The sequence below is a fragment of the Cupressus sempervirens genome, chromosome 10, assembly GCF_028749045.1.
Source record: "Cupressus sempervirens isolate cs-2001-9-10 chromosome 10, ASM2874904v1, whole genome shotgun sequence".
Classification (NCBI taxonomy): Eukaryota; Viridiplantae; Streptophyta; class Pinopsida; order Cupressales; family Cupressaceae; genus Cupressus; species Cupressus sempervirens.
Window position 1 is genome coordinate 440,811,114 of NC_143127.1, and position 22,310 is coordinate 440,833,423.

Below are 22,310 nucleotides of genomic sequence, written 5' to 3' on the forward strand. Positions count from 1 at the left end.
AATGTTATAGTTCATAAATGGATGAATGAATGAATGAAGTATGTAATTAGATGATAATGGGTACTTTATATTGATGTTAGGGGGAAGTGGGTGAGGCCATATGAGCTTCCACCTTCATGTGGTTGGCCTTGATAAGCAGAGAATATTATAGTATACTTGAAACCAAGTGAAGCTCAAATTTGTTAAGTCTTCAAACACACATCCCAATTCTCTTTAACGAGACTGAAGTTTTTTCACTTGTAATAGTCTCATTGTAGTCATCTTTTTTTTCCTTGAACATATAGTTCTTGGTTAGTTTAAATCCCAATTATTAGATATTTGTCCACATTGGAGTTAGTTTGGCATAGAAACCTGCATATTTTATTATATATATTTAGTCAACTGAAAGCAATGTAGAAAGCATTCACATAGTTGATGTCTAACAAAAGAAGACAAGATGCATATACTATTTAGCATGGAAATCCTTGTAGGTGAATTGTGTGTGTATGTACACACACACACATATATGTATGTATGTATATAACTTCAAACAAATTTGTAGGCTCAATTAGCAAGAGACACCAACCTCAAATCCTCCAATGCAAAAGGAACTAACCTTTGAAATGCAAAGAGTTTATAATGTAGGTAGATTTGCCTTAGATCTCCTTCAAGGTCTTCAACAAATCTGCCTTGTACTGACCTTTGAAATGCAAAGAGTTTATAATGTAGGTAGATTTGCCTTAGATCTCCTTCAAGGTCTTCAACAAATCTGCCTTGTACTTATGAATAATCAACTAAGATTTGAAATAGTGTTTGTCAATAAATGCTCTAAACTTGGAATATACCTTCATAAAAATTATGCCTTAGATTTTCTCATCATATTCAAAATAAGCCTACACATGTCTGTTCACTTAGGTCTGATTTAGGTCTTCCACAAATTTGGCTTATAATTATTCTCTTGAATCTCTTAAAATCTTCTTTGTATTCAAATGATATTTAATGAATTGATTGATACAAATTTCCTCATACTTGAATCCAAATATCATTATCATTGTCAAACATAACACAGACATAAAATCATTTTCATTATTTGCTTGTTATACAAGTTAGTCTTATCTTTTTGGTTTTCACAAGTCATGCACTTATGCATCTTTGGGATATCAACAAGCTATTAGAGATGTTTGGATGGTTCATGTCCTTTTTTTTTGTGTGTTGTTTGTAGGGTTTTTGCCATGAAGTCTAAGGAAAAACATGTTGGATGTTTGTGATAGACATGTCCACCTATAAGAAAAGTATCAAATGTAAAAAAAATGCAAAGAAAAAGCAATGTTCATGACTACCACTACACATATCTCGACCCTTAATACCCATATGCTTAGATGGATTGGCTAACATTCCTAATCTTATAAGTGCTTGTTAAATGAAAAGGGAATATTCCATCTTGATATGTCAATATCTTGACCTGGACATACCCATTTTTAAAAATAAAATGGCTCAATGATGAAAAATAATTGCTCAAAAGGAATTTTTGAATTATGGTTAATAATATCTTATTTGCAAGTTCTTTCAGTGTGACTAGTTTGATTGAGGAGCACTTGATTAGTTTTCTTTTACATCTAGACCTTTCTCGTCCAACCAAACTTTTTATTTATTTTCCATTTATCATGTTGAATTTCCCATTCATCCTATTGCCACTTAGCTTGTTTTCAATCTCGTTCGCATCCATAGTTTGTTGAAGTGTAAAATGTGGAAAACTGGTCTAAACACAGCTTGCAGGGAATGTGTACGGCAGATTTGCATGACATAGGCAAAATGGATTTGTTGAAAGGGCATTCCACAACTTTCAAGCAAATTTAATCTACATGCAAAGCAATTTGATTTATTTCATCACAACATTTGTGGATTTTTGAGTTTGGTGTAGAGATCAAGCTCATTCAAACCCACCAAAGTATTGGAAACTGTGATTCTATGATCTATCTCTGTCATAGAGGAAGCTCAAAATCTGCTTTGTTTGGAAAGAATTTATATTTGTGCATAGATCTGCTAATGGAAGTGGGGATACCATCTTTTATATGTTTAGAACTCTGTCTCAGAAGCTCCAAAATTATATGGCCATTGTTCAATCCTCTGATAATTTAGAGATATAAATTCTTATTTTTCTATTTTTAAGTCCAATCCTTCTTAATACAGTCTTTGTTGTTAATCCCTCTCTATACAATGTATGTTAAACCCTCATAGGTAGCTTTAGGACCTCCTTATTACTATCTCTAAAAACTGTTATTATGTCCAGGACAGAATTTATGGGAAACATGGAATTAGTGCACAATTATGTATTATCTTAAATCCTCTTTTCACAAACAACATCCAAATTTAAAAGTAATTAAATAGTTATGGTCCATATAAATTTTGATACAAGAGATAATATTGATATGTGGAAACTCTGAAATGAAGTGGATTCAGTAGGTTTGTGCTTTTTGGAAAATTACATGCAACAATCCAGCAGCTCTCTTTGCACTGTCTTATTTTCCCTTATGGGTCTATCAAAAGTACAATAAAAAAACAATAGTAGCTTTGGCTGAAATTGCAGATGATCAAATTTCATACAATCAAAGAGAAACCTTTTATAGGGATAATGCACACAGATTGAAAATCTTGAGATTTTATGGCACGAAAGGCAAGATTGGTATTATATGGTGAATTATTGTAGGCATTATTACATCATCAATTGGCAAAATGTGTAGAAACACATGGTGATATTCATGAAATATTATCTTTGTTCAGAGTCTTCTTACAATGTCATGTTCATTGGCAGTAGGTAAGAAGATATCACACACAAAGAGTTATCAGTTAAGAAGAGGAGTTGTTTTATCTGAAGCCTTTGAAATTAACATCACCATTCTCAAGAGAAACACCAGATCTTGGGTATGTTCTCTTCTTCTTTCTCTATAAACACTTTTTTATTAGGGAAGCACTAGTTTTTGTCTCTTTTTCTTTCTCATTATGCATGATAATGAATTTGTTACCTCTGTGAGCTTGTTGAAGATCTCTTAGGATAGAGGTGAGGAAATATTATCCTAGCTTAAAATTTTAGGATGAAATATGACGGAACATGGATGCAAGGAAAGATGGCATGCATGCAAAATGATTTATAGGGAAACAACTAAGACTAAGATGCAGGTTCTAGTTTTTCATTGAATTATTCACAATAAATTTTTATTTGCTCTGAAATAAAGTTTTAATTCAGATTTATGAAAAAAGTCCCAAGTTTGATGTGCACGGGTCTGAAATACACCAGTGAATAGTTCTCACTTATTTTCCATTCCCTGTGTTATCTCTTCAACCTAGTTGCTACAATATTCAATCTGTTTCTCATATTGTCAACCTTTAAGGGATATACAAACTACCATGATTATTGCAAATATTTGTGGAATACTTGTTATCAGTTGCTACCTCTTACATTGTCAGTCTTTTTAATATAAAATTGCATTGATCAGTTGGTCAATGGACTTATTTTTATCAACACAACTCTTCATGCAAAATATAAAGTTGGGATCTGATATTTAAATTCAACTCAACTAAAGCTTCAAATGTCTACTTATTCATGCATCATATTGAAAACTTAAATATGTAATCTGCCAAAAATGAACAACGGTAAGTAAATACAATAGAGATTTTTAGAAATAAAAATTATCATTTTGAATTGCTAAAGACTCTTTATAATTCTATACTTAAGATTATTTAAATAATTTGAATAGCTAAACTTTGAACTATAAATTTTAAAAATACAATTAAAATAGTTGCTCAAAAATGTTGTCAAAGAAGTTGAATGAAATTAGTACTATCAAGTTGTAAAAATTGGAGACTTCCCACATGCTAGCTTCTATGCATAGTTCTGAAAACTCAAGCCTATTAATGACCAAACACATTCCAAATTTTCCTTGTATTATCATTAGATGGGTTTATCATAACCACAATCCTATCTTTACCTTACTATCAAATCTGGACAATGACTCTATGCATAAATCTTTGTTGCAGAACTTTACTTTGCACATTCTGATATATTAAAATTCAATAGCAACTTTATAAACTTACCTTGGAGATTCCTATACTTCTTCAATTGCATTCCCTATTCATTCTTGGAGGACCTTCACAACAACTTCTATATTGAGGAGAAACTCAACACGTAGAAAATTTAAGGCTATTAAAAATAACTCATTCCTCTTGTACTTTGGCAAATAGTTTGTCACCGAGCTCCTGCATCCCATTCAAAGATACATCAATCTGCATGCTCAAAAGAAAATCATTTTCATCAAACCCTTAAACAATGTCTTTCAGTTCCATGTAGAAAAATCTAACCATTATCCATTTGGTCAATCTGCACAAACTCGACACTAATGATATCTAGCCCCAAAACTTGGATTATCTTTTCCAATATGGAAATCTAAGGCAATTAGTTATCTTGACCCTTGATTGAACTTTGGAGAACAATCTCCTTCAACATACATTTTTGTCTGTAATGACACCATGATTCGACTGCATTTAACTATGTATTTTTTGTTCTTGAAATGAGATGAACATGATTGTGTAGATGACTTGATTATTTATAAATTTGCTAGATTTGATACACAATCTTTGTTGGATTGCAGGAGGAGGCAAAGTGGTTTCGAGCAATCCAAGATTGGTCCAATGGAAAGTCAATTGAAGGAAGAAAAATAAACTAGAATTCCTTGTGCCATGGTGGGATCTACAGCTCGGACTCTCAGTTAATCAATCAGTTTTTATTGATTTTCCTGTCAAAAAATTCAGATTTTAGGTAGAGAATCTGTAATCTCAAACATAAATTTGGGTGTTATAAAAAATAGTTGTACTATGTACTATGATAATTATATTTTCTTATCAAGAATGTATTCATGACACTCAATTGTTTTAGCTCGGTGAGGTTGGCTATCTACTAGTTGAAACATTTAGTTGTACTGCATATAAATCTCAGTCTATAAATTTAAAATAGTAGATATATATTTGAATAAATTAAATTTGCATCAGTACTATAGAAGGAATTTGCATCAATACTGCATCCAAGTAATTTCAAACAATCCCTATTCTTTCCTGAATTCTCTGGCTTGAAACTAATTGTGGGTAGCATTTATTAGAGATTATCCTTGTAATGTATCATGGTCATGATTGCTAGACTCTTATAAAGCTTTTGAATTCACCTCTATAATATCTTGTACATTGTGATTCCCTTTGATTCATAAATTTTGAATAATGACTTCCCAATTTGACAATGATTCTTCGTCGTGTTTTTTTTCAATCCCTTTTCCTTATAAGTGCTTCAAGTTTATAATAACAATGTTCTACATCTTGAAAACTTCTTATGATCATATCTAGAGAAATAGCTAATAGCTATGTGTTTGCACATTAGCTGCTCCATAGTAGAGCATATGATGCATTGTGCCAAGTAAATTCATCTGCATTCTGCACTTTTGTTGTTTCTCCCTTGTAGCTATTCATAGCAAACCAAGTCTTCACGGCACCATGATTGACATCATTTGGGTGTATGGAAGAGAAGCTACTGATGATATTCAGCATTCTCAATTATTGAAGTCACCACCATAGAATCATCACTACATCAAGATTAGATTCTAATTTTTCCTCTTTATATTTAATTTAAAATATAGATTAAAATAAATTGCTCTTTTTATATTTAATTCTCTTTATATTTAGGTAACCACATGAAACTAGAGGGAGAGGACAAATGCCATTGTGAACATTCAAATGAACTTTTTCCATTACGTTGGTTGAAAAAAAATACCTTTATAATTGCAATTACTTTTTCCTCACTCCAAAACTTGATAGAACAAAACACCAATGATTCTCATAATTTATAATTATCATCCTCTTATTTGAGCAAGAATTATAAGATATCCATCATTACCTCGGTGGTTGTCTTTGTCATAGATAGTACACCCAGGCTATGGATTCCTTCATTTTTTTGGATTTTTTTAGAAGAGAAAGTACCCATCGATTTACTATAGAGCATGAAGCTCAGGGCATATTAAAATAGTTTGCCACAACACACTGATCGTAGTCTTATTAGATACTTCATTACTAATTATTATAGGGGCCATATCATCCTCAAAACATGTTCAGGTCCTCTTCACATTTTCCCCATGAATTGTAACAAACCCCTCACTCACAAGGTTTCCAATTGCATTATGAATCTGAAACTAAACAATATAACTCATAATGTATTCATTTCTGCCAAGAAAATGAAGTTGGAAATAGCTTGAAATTTACCCACAAAAAAGAATTACTTACATCATTCAAGCTGACTTCCTTGGATCCCTATTTGTGCATTTCCTCCATCAACTGTGATTGCATTCATTCATATCTGGTTAGGTGCCATACCAACAATTTTCTCAACACTATTTAGGGTAGTATAAAGAATGTTACCTCAGTAATATAGGTTGATGGTCCCCCTGCCTACATCCTTTCCATGATAAGAATCCTCAGTGATGAAATAAGATTGGCTCGTCTCATTCTTTCACTGGCTGAGACTCCCATGTTTATGAGATCCATGTCAATGGTCCCTGTAACCATGATACTCAAATGCATTTAGTGGCTTCCAATTAACATAGTTCTTTCAGAGCTGACTAATTTTGTGATGATAATGCATTCAACATACAACAAAATGAATTGACAATCCTCATTGCCAAAGATGCACAATGGTTACCAGTTGAATGATCAATGGCAGATTGTTGAAATGCAACTTCAAGAAGTCGGAATGATTCTGCCACATCACACCTTTCAACTTGTAGAATTGGAATGTAAGATATCTTTTTATTGTCTTAATCTGGCTTTAAAACATTCAGGAATGTAACCCACTTTTGTCTACATAGGATTTTCTTACCCACTCAGAGAATCTGATGCGAGCGAGGGCTTCGCTTATTCTTATTAAGCTTTCAATTTATCGTGGAGTCATTGTGATAACCTATACAATTCATTCAAGAGAACAAGTTAACATATCATGAGAATTTCCCTACATCTAGATGCATTCTTCAGTAGAAGTATGAGATATACTGTTGCTTTTTTCATGTGTGTAACTTGTAAGCATACTATACAGAAATTGAATTTGAGAATATATTGAGCTAACCTTCTTGCTACTGCCAAGGAATTTTCCCTTCCTACATATTTCAACATAACCATGAATCAGATCTTATGCTACCTCATCAAATATCTTAGGATGTATATGTTGTCTTGCATAAGTGATATACGAAGTGAGAGTCAGGAGGTCGAATGCATCCAGTGTTTGGTCCTAGAATCATAATGTAGTTCACATCAAAAATATTAGGTCATTGGACCCCCCATTAATTACTACATAGTATTGACCAAATCAGAACTTACCTCTGGCTCGTCATAATGTAATGCAACAAGATGCCTTGCAAGGCACCTGTCCATTTGCTCATCAGCTTTATCAAGTACTAGGTAGATCAAATCAAACTTGTAGGCATTTTTTTTTATTCTTTTATACTTGAGTGACAACAAATAAATTCTCCAGCTTGAATTCTAAAACCAAACATACTCCACCTAGAAAGCAATGTTGGAAGAAGTTGGATATTGTCAATCACTGACAATCTAGGGTTGTAGCGTGAACCACTAGGATTGGTACAAGCTAAAATAGATGTTCTTGCATTCAGAGATTCTATGATCCCAACCTTTGCAATTGACATTGTTTGTTGTTCCGTAACCTACTTCAAAGGAATGACCAGACATTGATATACAAGTCAACCAATAGCATAGATTACAAAGTCAAGAAACCAGTAAAAGCGCATAATTCAAAGAGCTCGGAGAAAAATCACACCACATGTAACATGCTATGAGCATTGTCTGACATCTTGTCAAACTCGTCTATGTAGCAAATACCCCTATCACTCATTATCAATGCTCCACTTTCTAGAACCTATTGAGTTCAAAGAAATAAGCAGTTTATATAGAATAAAGTGGTAGGTAGCAGTGGGGGAGCAGGCAGCCCAAAGAGCTCAATGATCAACAAATTGAGTTAATAACTTACTGTTTCACTAGTTTCAGGATCCTTTGATACAAAAGCAGTCAAACCAACGGCAGAGCTTCCATGACCACTTGTATAAATGCCTTGAGGAGCCAACTTATGCACATACTGAAGTAGTTGAAACTTCCTTGTACCTAGATCCCCAACAAGAAGGATGTTGATATCACCATGAAAAGTAGCGCCTAAAGCTAGTTTTACTGCAGTTCCCTCGAAAAGCTATTTAAGAAGCATAATGGTTAACATATGGTTCAAAGAACATCCAAAAAATTACCAATTAATCGAACATGAATGCAAAGAAAGATATTTGGCACAAGAGCCCTTTCTTTACATCTTCTAGCTCCCAAATACTTGAAGCTAAGGACCTAGTTAGCCCCTCATAGGTATCGAGCATGCGAGATAGTTCTTTCAACTTCTCAATTTGGAAATTGGCAGTCAAAATTCAATTTCAGAGCTTGCAAAATTCATGTTATATACAAAAGGTAAAAAGTATGAGTTTATACCTTAGCTTCATAATCAGCTGGTGACATATCACCCTCTTGAAAAGAGGCAAAACTATCACTATTGGTATCATGTTCCATTGGATCTTTGGCTCGCAATCTTGTCTTGTCTGCCTTTTTCAGATGAAAGCAATTGATGTAGGTCTGCACCAGCAAATGATTTACAAATTAGAATTAGAAATCATAGAATAAAGAATTAAGGTCCTCATTTCCAACTTAAATGGACTAAGATAGGCTTGAGAGCTTTGCTTTAAATAGAGATTTCACAATCCTTTGGTTTGGTCCCACTCTAATTGTCATAGCTCTGAAAATCCTAGTAACCTACTAAAAAAAACCAATGTCAACCTTCAAATGCTAACACTTGGCAATAAAAATGAGTGTATAATTCATATATCATGTAATGTCAGACACACCTTGATTCAATCACCAGGTTTTGCCACATCAGCAAGTTTTTCATGCATCAGCAAGCTAACAGTGTGCAGGATTTCCCCCTCTAGAATGGCATTAGGCGTTTCTTGTAGCCTTACAATCTTCTTATCAACAAACCTAACCAAAAATTAAAAGGATATAGTTGTCTTCAGAGTCTTGAAAATGCAGCTTCAAATCATGCATAAACTAAAATCAAAAAGTTCCTACCTGCATTTGTTATGCATCAATGTCAAAGAATTCATAGCAGCATATTCTGGCCTTGCATAATGTGTAGGTTCATCAATCTGACCTGAGCATTTGAAGCATAAAATAGGATGTGAATACAAATACAAAAAAAACACTTTTAGATAGCAAGTACCATTGTACATAGTGAAGCAAAGATATGAGATTTTTTTTTTAAACATGAAATACGTTTGACAAAATTTGGTAGAAGATTCTCATGGAATATGAGAATAAAATTTGGTGTAGAAGTTCTCATACAGGGATTTTTTCACACTAAAAAAATGTGCTCTCTCATATGTAGCTTTCATCAAGCAAACATCTCAATGTGAGAAGAACCTCATGTACGGTGTCCTATTAGTTCCAACTAAGGTTACAAAGAGTAGATCAACAGTGGTCGTGTCACAATAAGAAGTAAGATCTTATTTGCAAAATCCTAGAATCTAAAAACTTCTGAGATCACTTTCATAAGCATGAATCTATTTAAAGCCATAGATTCTCTACCACAGTTTATGTAAAATAGAATTGAGAAACAAACATAACATACAATGAAGACACAATTAACAGTTATATTAAGAGTTCAATTGCAATCCAACGAATTGCCTCTATCAACAGGTACTAGTGCTGGAGCATATCCACAAACAAGACACCTAAAGAATGCTTCTTTGATTTTTGGTATAATTGAGCTGCACCGAATTATCATTCCTTTGACTGAAACCATCTTCTCAATATCTAGATTTCAAAGACAACAAAACCCCCCTATTAGATTTTTCAAATAGCATTGAACAATGAAAATGTAACTTTAAAAAGCATTGCCTACCTGATGGATTCAGATCTTGCATGTTAACTGTATCTCTAAGATTGAATATTCTTGCCTGACTGCAATGGCAGTTATATGTAAGTCTGAGGCATATTTATGTGCATAAAAAAACAAAATCTGAAACAACAAAGTCATTAAATGAAAACATACTAACTGACAAAACATGTTTTTTCCAAAAATACAATTCAATCACCTGTATGTGCTTCTCCCACAAAGGCTTGAGGTGAACAGCTACATCCATCAATACAATGTCAAAAATGGCAAGAACTTCAAGAGGATATCTGACCATCTTGCCATAAAGGTATTCATCATATTTGAAGATGTTCATTGCATCAATATTCAGCGAATCACCTTTGACTTCCATTGTGTAAATGAGAAATCAATTAAATGAAGTGAATACAAAAGCAAATGTGCTCAACCAATAATTTGAAATGAGACTAGATGGTAACCATAAGAAGCCAGCAGGGACAAATTTGAACCTGTTCCAAGAGCCTAATGTATTTCCCCTCAAGGTCTAAAGGATCATCCCTAAAATTCCTCAGAAAGTGTTGAACTGCTTGATTGACATCTTGAACACTTATGTTTGTGCCCCAAACAAGCATAGGGGGGGTTGCCATCAAGGTCACCCTCGAAAGACTGGGGCATCTAATTATAACAACCAAAAGAGGTAATTAACGTGTGTTTCAACAGAACATATTATACAAATTGAAAAGAAACGATTGACTCAATTGATAGGTAGTTCTCTATCCAAAAGGTTTCTTGGTACAAGGCAATATCTTCAAAATAAGTTTCTTTAATGTAGAAGGCACCAAAATTTGGTACATTGGCATCTTCTATGTCGATTCCCTGAGGAGGCAGATGCTTGGATAGTCAATGTGGACCACCCATTGAGGTTTGTAGAATAGAAGGGTTGTTTGGTATGACCCATTTGACAAGACCCTGGGAATCTCCATGGTTGAACTGACCTAGAATCTGGGTGTGCAGGCTAACATACCATTAATATAGTTTTTAATGCTTCTCACTAGCAATAAAGCATGTTTTATTAGCCCATTATTTAGTTGGTTCACCTTTATTACTTCAAACAATCTAATCCAATGTTTATAACAGTAGAATTCTGTTTATTAGAATATGAGACATTTTCTATTTGGGTATGTCTAGGTTACATACTCCATATTCTTAATATATGGTTCAATTTCTTTTTGTACTAGTCTTGTTTTAATTGCTTTAAAAAAATCTAAATGACTATTGTTTGGAATTATCAAGTATAGATTAACCCAAACTCTACCAAAGGCCATAAAGCATTAGGAATGGAAACTTTACACATCTAGAATTCATGACGTGAATGACAACTTTACACATCTAGAATTCATGATGTGAATGACAATCTCCATCCATATAATGCTATTTTAAAATTGAGGACTTTGTCTTGTTATGTGTTGTGATATATAATTAATATTTGTCGAAATTGCAGGAAGAAGCTTGCACAGAGACTTTTGTTTGATAAAAGTGCAAATGATGATCATGAAAGAAGCATATTAACAAAGCTAAAGCAACAATGTGGTGGTCAGTTTACTTCTAAAATGGAGGGAATGGTATGCTCCATCATAGATAAATTAAAAACTCATTTTGATTCTTATCAATGAAGTTAATCTAATTGTAAATTGTGTAAAAATCTATGTGCTTGTATGTAGGTCACAAATTTAACATTAGCAAAGGAGAACCAAGGGCATTTTGATGATTATCTTAATGAAAATTCTCAAGCACATCCTGGCATAGACTTGACTATGACAGTTTTGACAACTGGGTTTTGGCCGAGTTACAAATCATTTGATCTTAACCTGCCAGCCAAAATGGTTGCCCATTTTGTATATAGTATACCTTTTAAATTTCCAATTTCTGAAGCAGTTTAACATTTTGACCTTTGATACTTAATACAGGTAAGATGCGTAGAGGTGTTCAAGCAGTTCTATCAAACAAAGACAAAGCATAGAAAGCTCACATGGATATAATCTCTGGGTACTTGTAATATTAATGGGAAGTTTTAGCCTAAGCCTATGGAACTTGTTGTTACTACTTACTAAGTAATTGCCTTTTTGGTTGATTACTAGCTGACAGTTAGATTCCTTGATTCATATAAAATGGCATTATAGGTCATTTTCTAATGATCATTATTGGGAACTTCTTCTTCCAGTTTCTAGTTAAGAATTAGTTGGGTAGGATAAGTTAAAGCAATGGTTAATGTCATTAATTGTTAATGACCATACATTGATAATTTGATTCATTTTCTACTTATGCTATCTGTTTAAAAGAAAACTAAAATTGATGTGTTATAGAAACCATAAATATGCAAAGTGAATACATCACATTTATCAGTGTTAGTTTCCTTGATATATCTAGAATTCACTTCTTTTTCCTTTTGTAACTTACTCTATGGTTATGATATGTAGGCATCAGCATTCTTGCTATTCAATGCATCTGAAAGGCTAAGTTACTCAGAAGTGAAGACTCAATTGAATTTGATCAATGAAGATATTGTCAAATTGCTACATTCTCTTTCATGTGTGAAACATAAAATTCTCAATAAAGAGCCAAATACAAAAACTGTGGCACAAATAGATGTCTTCGAAGTCAATTCAAAATTCACTAATAAGATGAGGAAAATCAAGGTATGAACTCTGATATAACAAATTGTATACTATTTTTCCTGTCTTTTTTTAACAAAAAATAATGCATGTGGAGATCACATGGGAATTGGTTTCTACCTGATTGTAGATTCCACTCCCACTAGTGGATGAGAAAAAAAGGTGATTGAGGATGTGGATAAAGATAGACGTTATGCAATTCTAATCAATAAATTATGATTTAGCTAAAGATCAATGCTAATATGTTTTCTCATGAATCTTTTTCCAGGGTGTTGCTACTCTAACTCCTAAACTGATTTAACTTCATTTTAAAGTACTGGCATTTACTCTTGGACTGAATTAACTTCATTTGAAAGTACTGGCTCTGAATTTGCATTGATTAGATGTCATTTTAGAGTAGTAAAGTTGTAATATGGATAATATGGTAACAAAAGGTGATCAATGCCAATGGTAGTCACCTGGTGTTAAAGAAATTAGGAACATCTTAGAGGAGACTTGGAATATTGTATTGGCTATGTCATTTGTGGTTCTTCTGATAAGGTGTTAAATTGTTGATAGAAGCAACAAAAGTACTTTGTCCCAAAAAAATAGGTGTTGAAGCTCCGCTTCTTTTCCTCCAAATGATCAGAGCTTTCAATATGAATAATATAGTATTCAAAGTTGATTGAATGGTATTTACCTTGCATTTAAAAAATTGGCAATATTCGAATAGGAAAATCTGGAGCATCATGAAGGAGGCTTGGTCACATCCTAAATATCATTTTGAAATTTACCATACAACATTGTTTAAGAGCATCACTTTGTTTGTTCATTAGTCACCCATTGTTCCTTTCTTTTTTCACTCTTTATAGGAAATGAATTTGTGAATAGAGGGATGTTTTTTGCTAAGTGAATACTAACAATGACAATGCTCGAACACATAATGTTGTTTAGAATTTGCAAGTGTCTAGTTGTTGTATCAAGATTGAGGAAATTGTGATGAATTTGGGTTTGGAGCCTCAAGAGGAGGGCATTAATCAAGCTCCTCTCGAGCTCCATCTATAGCAGATGTGGAAACTTGACTAAGTGTCAAAAAACTCAACTTGTTCAGACCTAAAAAATGATTATGTTGGTAAGGACAATGAGGACAGTGCCATGAAGCAACAATGGTTATGAAGGTGTGAAAAGGTCACACTGGTACTGAAGAAAAATTTCAATCAAAGAATAAAAAGTTAAAACTTAGCATCTACTGGATGTGTAATCCAAGGCTTTTATTCTATTGAGGAATGTTGTGTCACTGTTCACCCTGTTGCAAGTAGGTGCATAGGAGGATGAAATGAAAAGTAAGTTCCACCCTTGAAAAATGATTATGCTGGTAAGGACAGTGAGGACAGTGCCATGGACATTTATATGTAGCCTGAAAATGGTGTTATTGAAGGTTGTTTTTGCAAGCATTTAACTTGAGGAACACAAACAAGGTTTAGAGCTTAATGTGCTTGTTTTATTAGCTCCAATGAAAATGGCTCTAATGATATTTTTGGTATTCATGTTCCCTCTTCATGAGAATGAGCTCACTTTGATGCTTGTTTATGATAACACATTACAAATGATTAAAGGAAATGACTATGTAATGAATCAAAACATGTACAGCTAAATGATATGGGAAAATATGAGTTTATTGTTTACTACTAAGACTAAAAAGAGAGATTACAGACCTATTATCAGTCACAAATCAAATTGTAACAATTCAATCCATAGGTTTTAATGCCATATAATCAACATGTATCACATCCAGATGTTAGCTAGCTATTGTAGGCTTTTGTAGACCACTTTGGCACTAGTAAATGACCACTTTAAGGTATGATATGAAGTATGATCTGCAATAGAAAGACTAATATTATCCTACATGGGTTCGATATGAAATTTCTCGCCATCATATTTAGTGCCATGAATCTAATATGCACTTTCAGCCACTATATCCCTTCGAATATGCTAAGTTTGAATGACACCAAATTTTTCTTTGCTTCAAGTGACTTGGAGGGGTGACTTGGTGAGCTAACTCGGCGAGCTGACATGGCAAGCGAACTTGGTGAGCGAACTTAAAGAGTCAACTTGGTGAGGTGACTTGGTGAGCATACTTGAATAGTTGACTCAGTGAGTTGACTTTGGGAATGGACCTAGCAAGCCGACATTATCAGTGGCCTTAAAGAGGTGACTTGGTGGGGCAGATTGGCAAGCCTACATAGAGAGCCCCACTTGGTGAGACAAGATGGTGAGTCGACTTGGTGAGATGACTTGGAGAGCTAACTTGGAGAGCTAACTTGGTGAGCAGACTTAAGGAGTCAAATCGTTGAGGTGACTTGATGAGAAAACTCAGAGTCAACTTGGCAAGTGTATACTTGAACAATTGACTTGTTGACATGACTTGGTGGGGTGACTTGGTGAGCCCACCTGGCAAGCATACTTGAACAGTCAACTTGGTGAGCTAAACAAGTGAGATGACATGGTGAGTGGGCCTAGAGAAGCAAATTAGTAGGGAAACTTGGCAAGCACACATAATGAGCCAACTTACCGAGGCAAGGTGGCAAAACTATTGGGTGAGCCAACTTGGTGAGCTAACTTAAAGAGTCGACTCGTTGAGGTGACTGGGTGGGGGTGACTTGGTGGGATGACTTAGGGGGCAGACTTGGTGAGTGAACATAAAGAGTTGACTTGGTGAGCGTACTTGAATTTTTGGCTTGGAAAGCTAACTAGGGGATTCAGCTTTGCGAGCTGACATAGTGAGTCAACTTAAAGTGGCGAGTTGGTCAAGCAAGTGGGGGTGACTTGGTGAGCTGACCTAGAGAGTTGGCTTAGGGGGCGAACTTGGTGAGAAAACTTAGAGAGTCGACTTGGTGAGCGTACTTCAATTTTCCACTTGGTGAGCTGACTTGGGGAGCCGGCCTAACGATCTAACATGGTGAGTGAGCTTAAAGTGGCAACTTGGTGGGGCAAGTTGGCAAGCCAACTTAGCAAGGCCACTTAGAGACATGACAGGGTGAGCTGACTTGGTGAGCGAACCTAAAGATTGACCTTGATGAGGCACTTTGATGGGATGACTTGATGACCAAACTCAAAGAGTCAACTTGGCAAGCATACTTGAACAGTGGACTTAGTGGGGCAAGTTGGCAAGCCAACTTAGCAAGTCCAATCAATCAAGAGGAAATAGTTGAGAGCTTAGAGTGACATAATTTTTAGATGATCATATGAAATGAAATGGGCATGTGAGTAGAAAAAAACTAGAAAGACATTATGTACAAATGAAGGCATGAAATGGATGGTTTTGGAGCACTCAACATAGACACTCAACATTCAGTACATATCATCATTTGAGATCAAATGGGTGTATGGGATTATATGCATAGTGAATAATAAAGGAGATAATTGAACCCTCCCTGAGGCTCACGGTTGTTGAGGTCCACTTCAGGAATGGCCCTTCCTGTGAAATTGCCATCTAAAACCTTTCTAATGAGATAATGTGTTATGAGCTCTTCATCAGTGGGATGGAATGTGAATCCAAGAGGCAGTTGTGCATCACCCATATGCCTCCTGGATTTACGTTCCATCCCACTAATGAAGAGCTCATAACACATTATCTCATTAGAAATATTTTAGATGGCAATTTCACAGGAAGGGCCATTGTTGAAGTGGACCTCAATAACTGCGACCTGCAAAAAAAAATTGACTAAGCATTGGTCAAAATTTTGACCAATGCCATGTAGTTTTCTACCAACCATTGGTCAAAATTTTGACCAATGCCATGTAGTTTTCTACCAAGCATTGGTTAAAATTTTGAACAATGCCGTGTAGTTTTCTACCAAGCATTGGTCAAAATTTTGACCAATGAACTGGTGATTTCTACCAAGCATTGGTTGAAAGTTCGACCAATGAATGGCAGAAAATATGCTAACTATTCCAACATTTTTCGACCACCGTATTTGTCAAAATTTTGACCAACCTACTAGTTGGTCAAAATTTTGACCAAAAAATGTTCGACCAATACTCTATAGTTTTCTACCAAGCATTGGTCGAAATTTTGACCAATGCCCTGTAGATTTCTACCAAGCATTGTTCAAAAGTTCGACGAATGAATGGCAGAAAATGTGGTAACAATTTCCACATTTTTTGACCAACATATTGGTCAAAATTTCAACCAACCAGTAGGTTGGTCAAATTTTTGACAAAAATTTTTTTGACCAATGTGTTGGTCAAATTTGGTCGAAGTTTGGTCGAAAATTGGGTCAAAATTTTGACCAATAAAGGTCAAAAAATGAGCCCAAATGTACTTGTGATGGATGACTTATTTTTAAATTGTCCTTGTCCTATCAGCATGGCAGATGAATATCATATTTTGACCACCTCAACATCAAGTTTTTAGGGAAGATGTCAAATGAAACATAAGACTGCATCATCTCCTTACATAGTATATATACCATTAACACCTTGCCCAGTGTAGTTTGACATTTCTCTATGGCCACTATACCTGACCTGCACATTATGATAAAATATTTTAGCAAGAATATTGTCACAAGAAAAATAGACTTCAATAGAAATTTCTAGAATAACTTGGGGTGAATAATTTTTTTGCCCATCCACCACAAAAATTTCACTTGTCTTAAGCTTCGTCACTAGCTGTGAGTCTGTCATTTCTTGATGAGTATGTAGATAATGTGAGTCTTTTGATTGATAAATTATAACCCACACGTTTCTTCCTCCTTCACAATTATGGTATGGGTGATATTCTCTTCCACCAAATTGGCACAATTTGGTCACAAATATTAAAGTGTTCATGATTGGAAAAAAAAATTGACCACCATCATGCTATAAAGAATATCAATTACCCATTCTAAGCCTTCTCAATTTTGGCATAAGAAACAAGAGCATGCAATTATCAGACTTTGTGAAGAGTCCACATTCCTCAATGACAATTCTACATTTTATAGGTAATACACCACTCGATATTCCATACCTTAGCATTAATGGGTTGTTGACATATTTTTCACACTGTTTGGATAGAATCCGCCATTCAGGGACAAGCATGGAGGATGCTAGTAAATAGTTGGTGTCTTTTATATGCCTCTACAATGGAACCTTCAAACCATACTTCAAGTAAATTATATTATCACTTTCTAATGTGATTACAAGACTCAAAGGTCATACATCCACAAAGGCAATGTCAATGTCATCCTTACTCAAGACACATGCTTCAAGGGCAACACCAAATGCTACTACTTCATCAGGGTTTACTGATTTACAAAACTCCTTTCCATTTAAGAAATATCAAAACATTTCTTTCACCTTTGGTATTCACAAGAAACCACTCTCTAATACAATGTCATCAATAAGGCTCTAACTCAACTCCTCATACTATATCTTACATTTACAACCTAGCTCTGATTTCATGTTGAATTTTTGGAATAGTTGCAAATTAATGTACTAAGCATTGCCATGCTATTTGGTCTATGTTTTCCAAATAGAAACATCCTTATATTTGTATGAGGAATAAACCAAGAGAATAGGCATGTCCCGAAGGGACATGTCTATTCAACAATATGATAAATATAATGACATTAATTAATCGTTATTTATTTATTTATTTATTTATATATATCATTATGATTGTGATTATATATACGACACCAACACCATGGCCACACAGTCTAAGAGTGGTCAAGGTACAGAAAGAAAACAAGAAAAAGAAAAGATGGTGTTAAGAATGAAAGATTCCAATAGGTTTGAGAAATGTAATCTGACAATAGGGATATGCACTCCAAAATGGCTATCCAGTACTTATACAAATTCCTTCATGGAAGAATCAAATGAAGACATGTGAGCTTCATGAAGTAGGATTCAAGAGATTACTAAGGACCCAAAATACAAATATGATAACTCGGCAAGAGCCCTCTGAATGGATTCTCTCATCTAGTTAGACAGTGATTGATACACATGACCTACGAGGATTCCTGATGAATGGATTAGTGGAGTAGAGGATTATTTCCAAGTTTTCATAGACTCATGATAGATTGCATCTTGAAACATCAAAGGAAGTGAATACATTGTGCACACATTGAGCTTGAAGATTCAAGATTCTAAAGTTTTAACTATCAAGGAACTTGAAAGCTATTTGAGGTGTTCCAGATTTAGCTTTTATTTGATACATGTAAGAAGAATTCTTGCTGGTGAAAAAATGTATTTGTCATTTCTTCCTTTTTGGGGGGGCTATTTGTTGTGGTTTCACAATGCACACCCCATTTCTCCTAGAAATGGGGACCCCCTAATATTTTATTTTTCTCCTAAACCCCTAGTTTGGGGCCTAGGTCATTTTGGAACTCCTTTTAGAGTTTGTGTCTAGCCTTTGTCTCTAACTAAGAAGCCCCTTGGTGTAAAAATTGAGAAAATTTGGAGAAAAAGAATTTTTTTTAATGTAAAGAGTGCACTAGTGCACTTACCGCACATGCGCACTTATATAGACTCATGTGCGCAAACCAAACTTGAGCCTATATAAGCCCAAGAACCCCTTCCCTCTCCTTATTATTCTTCATGCATCTTCAAAAACCACACCTCTAAAGGGGCATGCAACCCTACCTGCACAACACATATCATAAGTGTTAGAACACAAAGGTGTACACATATGCACCTATTCAAGGTGTGCATGTGCACACCTTTGTTCACAAAAACCTTAAAACATTAAAAAGTTAAGACAACCTAAAACTAAGGTGTTAAGACTAGAGAAGGTGTGCACATGCACTCCTTGAAAAGGTGCACACATGCACACCTATTCAAGGTGTGCATGTGCACACCTATTTAAGGTGCACATGTGCACACCTCCCCAAGGTGCGCATATGCGCACCTTTCTTTAAATCCACAAAGAGCATAAGGATGTGCACTTGCACATCCCAATAAGGTGCACATGTGCACACCCTTTCATAAAATGCTAAAGAACTCTAAGTCCCTCCTTTGCACTCCTAATGTAGATGTGCAGTAGTGGACATGCACCTATGTGCACCCCATCAAGGTGTGCAAATGCGCATGTGTGCAACTGTGCATAAATTGACCAACTAGGGGTCATTAAGTTCACCTAGCATACATGTGAAGGTGTACAAGGTTCACTATTTTACATTCTAGGGCTATTGGGGGATTGAACTAGTTTTCCTCTATTTTGGTGATTTGGGTTAAGTTTTTTTATAATTAGGGTTTATTTTGGGTGAATTTTTAACTCTTTGGACTAATGTTTTTCTTGTGTACAAATATAATGGCATCATCATCATCTTTAAAGGCAAAATCATAGACACCAAGCTCAGACATATTGACTGGAATGCATTCCTCACCATATGCAACAAGCCTAAAGAAAGATCTACAACAGTATTAGCTATGATCAGGTCAGAGTTGGTAAATTCAGCATCACATCCAACTTTTGTACAATCTTCTAAGTTAAGTATGACATTGGTAGAACATTACGTGCCTAAAGAAAAGGTTATCAAGTCTGCCATAGGGGAGATAGTTTTGGACCTTAGATTGAGGAATATTGAGAAGGTGTTTCATCTCCTAAGGGCCAATCTATATGTAAAAATGACCTATGACCAGGAAGAAAGATGGTTTAGGGAGAACAAATAGGAAGCCAAAGAAATTATTCAATCTTCCTTTCTAATAGACAGAACACCAGTGGTCCACTGAGTCAAAAAGGTAGACATGACTTAGGTTTATATGAAGGATGGTATTAGATATGCCATAGTGCTCTTGAGCAAAGTCATGGGCATACTAGTGGTTAGACATCTTAATATTTGGATGGTGTACTTCATAGAAACCATCAGGATGGCCAAGATGCCAATGAATTGGGCTACTATCCTAAGTGATAATCTAAATGAGCAGCTAGTACACATAAAATTCAACCAATATTTTATATGACATTGTACATGGTGTACTTACTAGCAGCTAGGAAAATGGACTACCCAAGACTTTACAAAAGGGGTAGCATGAAAAATGCAAATGCATGGCCCTATGTGGTATACCCTCAGTTGGTAGAGAAGAAGCTCTCATATCATAGAAAAGAATAGAGGATAGTGAATGATATTTTTATATTTGCAATCATCTAATTTATAGAGGGTGATTATGCTAAATGGATATCAGTAGAGGCAACAACTAGAATCATAGAGAACAGTGCCTACTACATCCAATTTAAAATATTCACATACCTAATGGTAGTAGGCACATAGGTGAACCCAATAAAGTTCCTGAGATATCCTTCTAATAGGCCCATTTTGTTGGAGATCATCGAGCAACTCACATCTGCGTATGACAAAGTAAGGGAATAGCACAAGAGGACATGGGTGTAGCTGATCACCATAGGTGCCTTTGAGGTCAAGAAAAAGAAAGATATAATGTCCTTTGATTTAGAATGGGATCAATATCCCTTGGAAGAGTACAATTCCCTTCTCCCATACTTTGATAGGACTGATGCCTTTCTTATATACAAATATAATGATGTCATCATCATCCTCAATGGTAGAAAAGATTGCTCTCAAGCCTTTTGCCTTCAAATACAAAGGAATGCCAAATAAATATCACTTTCAAGATGGACATGCATAAATCATAGACACTGAGCTCAAACATATTGACTGGAATGCATTCATCACCTTATGCAACAAGCCTAAAGAAAGATCTACAATGGTACTAGCTATGATTAGGCTAGGGCTGGTAAATGCAACATCACATCCAACTTTTGTACAATCTTCTAAGCTAAGTATGACATTGGCAGAACATTATGTGCCTGAAGAAAAGGTTTTCAAGTCTATCATAGGGGAGATAGTTATGGACCTCAGACCGAGGAATATTGAGAAGGTGTTTCATCTCCTAAGGGCTGATCAATATGTAAAGATGACCTATTTCTGAAAAAAAGATTGTATAGGGAGAACAAAAAGGAAGCCAAAGAAGTAATTTAATCTTCCTTTTAGACAAAACACCAATGGGCCGCATAGTTAGAAAGGCAGACATGACTCAGGATTATATGAAGGATGTTATTAGATATGCCATAATGCTCTTGAGCAGAGTCATGGGCATACCAACGGATAGACATATTAATATCTAGATGGTGCACTTCATAAAGACCATTAGGATATCCAAGATGCCAATGGATTGGCTACTATCCTCAGTAATAATCTACATGAGCAGCTGGTAGACATAAAAGTTGATCCAAGATTTTATATGACATCATACATGATGTACTTACTAAAAGCTAGGACAATGGACTACCCAGGACTTTACAAAAGGGGTAGCATGCAAGATGCAAATGTATGGCCCTATGTGGTATACGATTAGCTAGTAAAGAAGAAGCTCTCATATTAGAGCAAAGAATACAAGATAGTAAATGATAGTTTTATATTCACAATCATCTAATTCATAGAGGATGATTATGCCAAATGAATGTTAGTAGAGGCAACAACTAGAATCATAGAGATTGGCACCTACTACATCTAGTTCAAAAAATTCACATACCTAAGGGTAGTAGGCACACAAGTGAACCCAATAAATCTCTCGAGATATCCTTCTAACATGCTCATTTTGTTGGAGATCACAAAGAAACTCACATCTACATATGACAGAGTGAGGAAACAACACAAGAAGACATGGGTGTAACCGAT

General features: G+C 35.1%; 1 pseudogene; it reads right to left on the bottom strand.

Moving 5' to 3' along the window:
- Positions 1–6,125: 6,125 nt before the first annotated feature.
- LOC149534603 (DNA replication licensing factor MCM4-like) lies at positions 6,126–10,657 on the bottom strand (annotated as a pseudogene).
- Between the last annotated feature and the right edge of the window lie 11,653 nt (positions 10,658–22,310).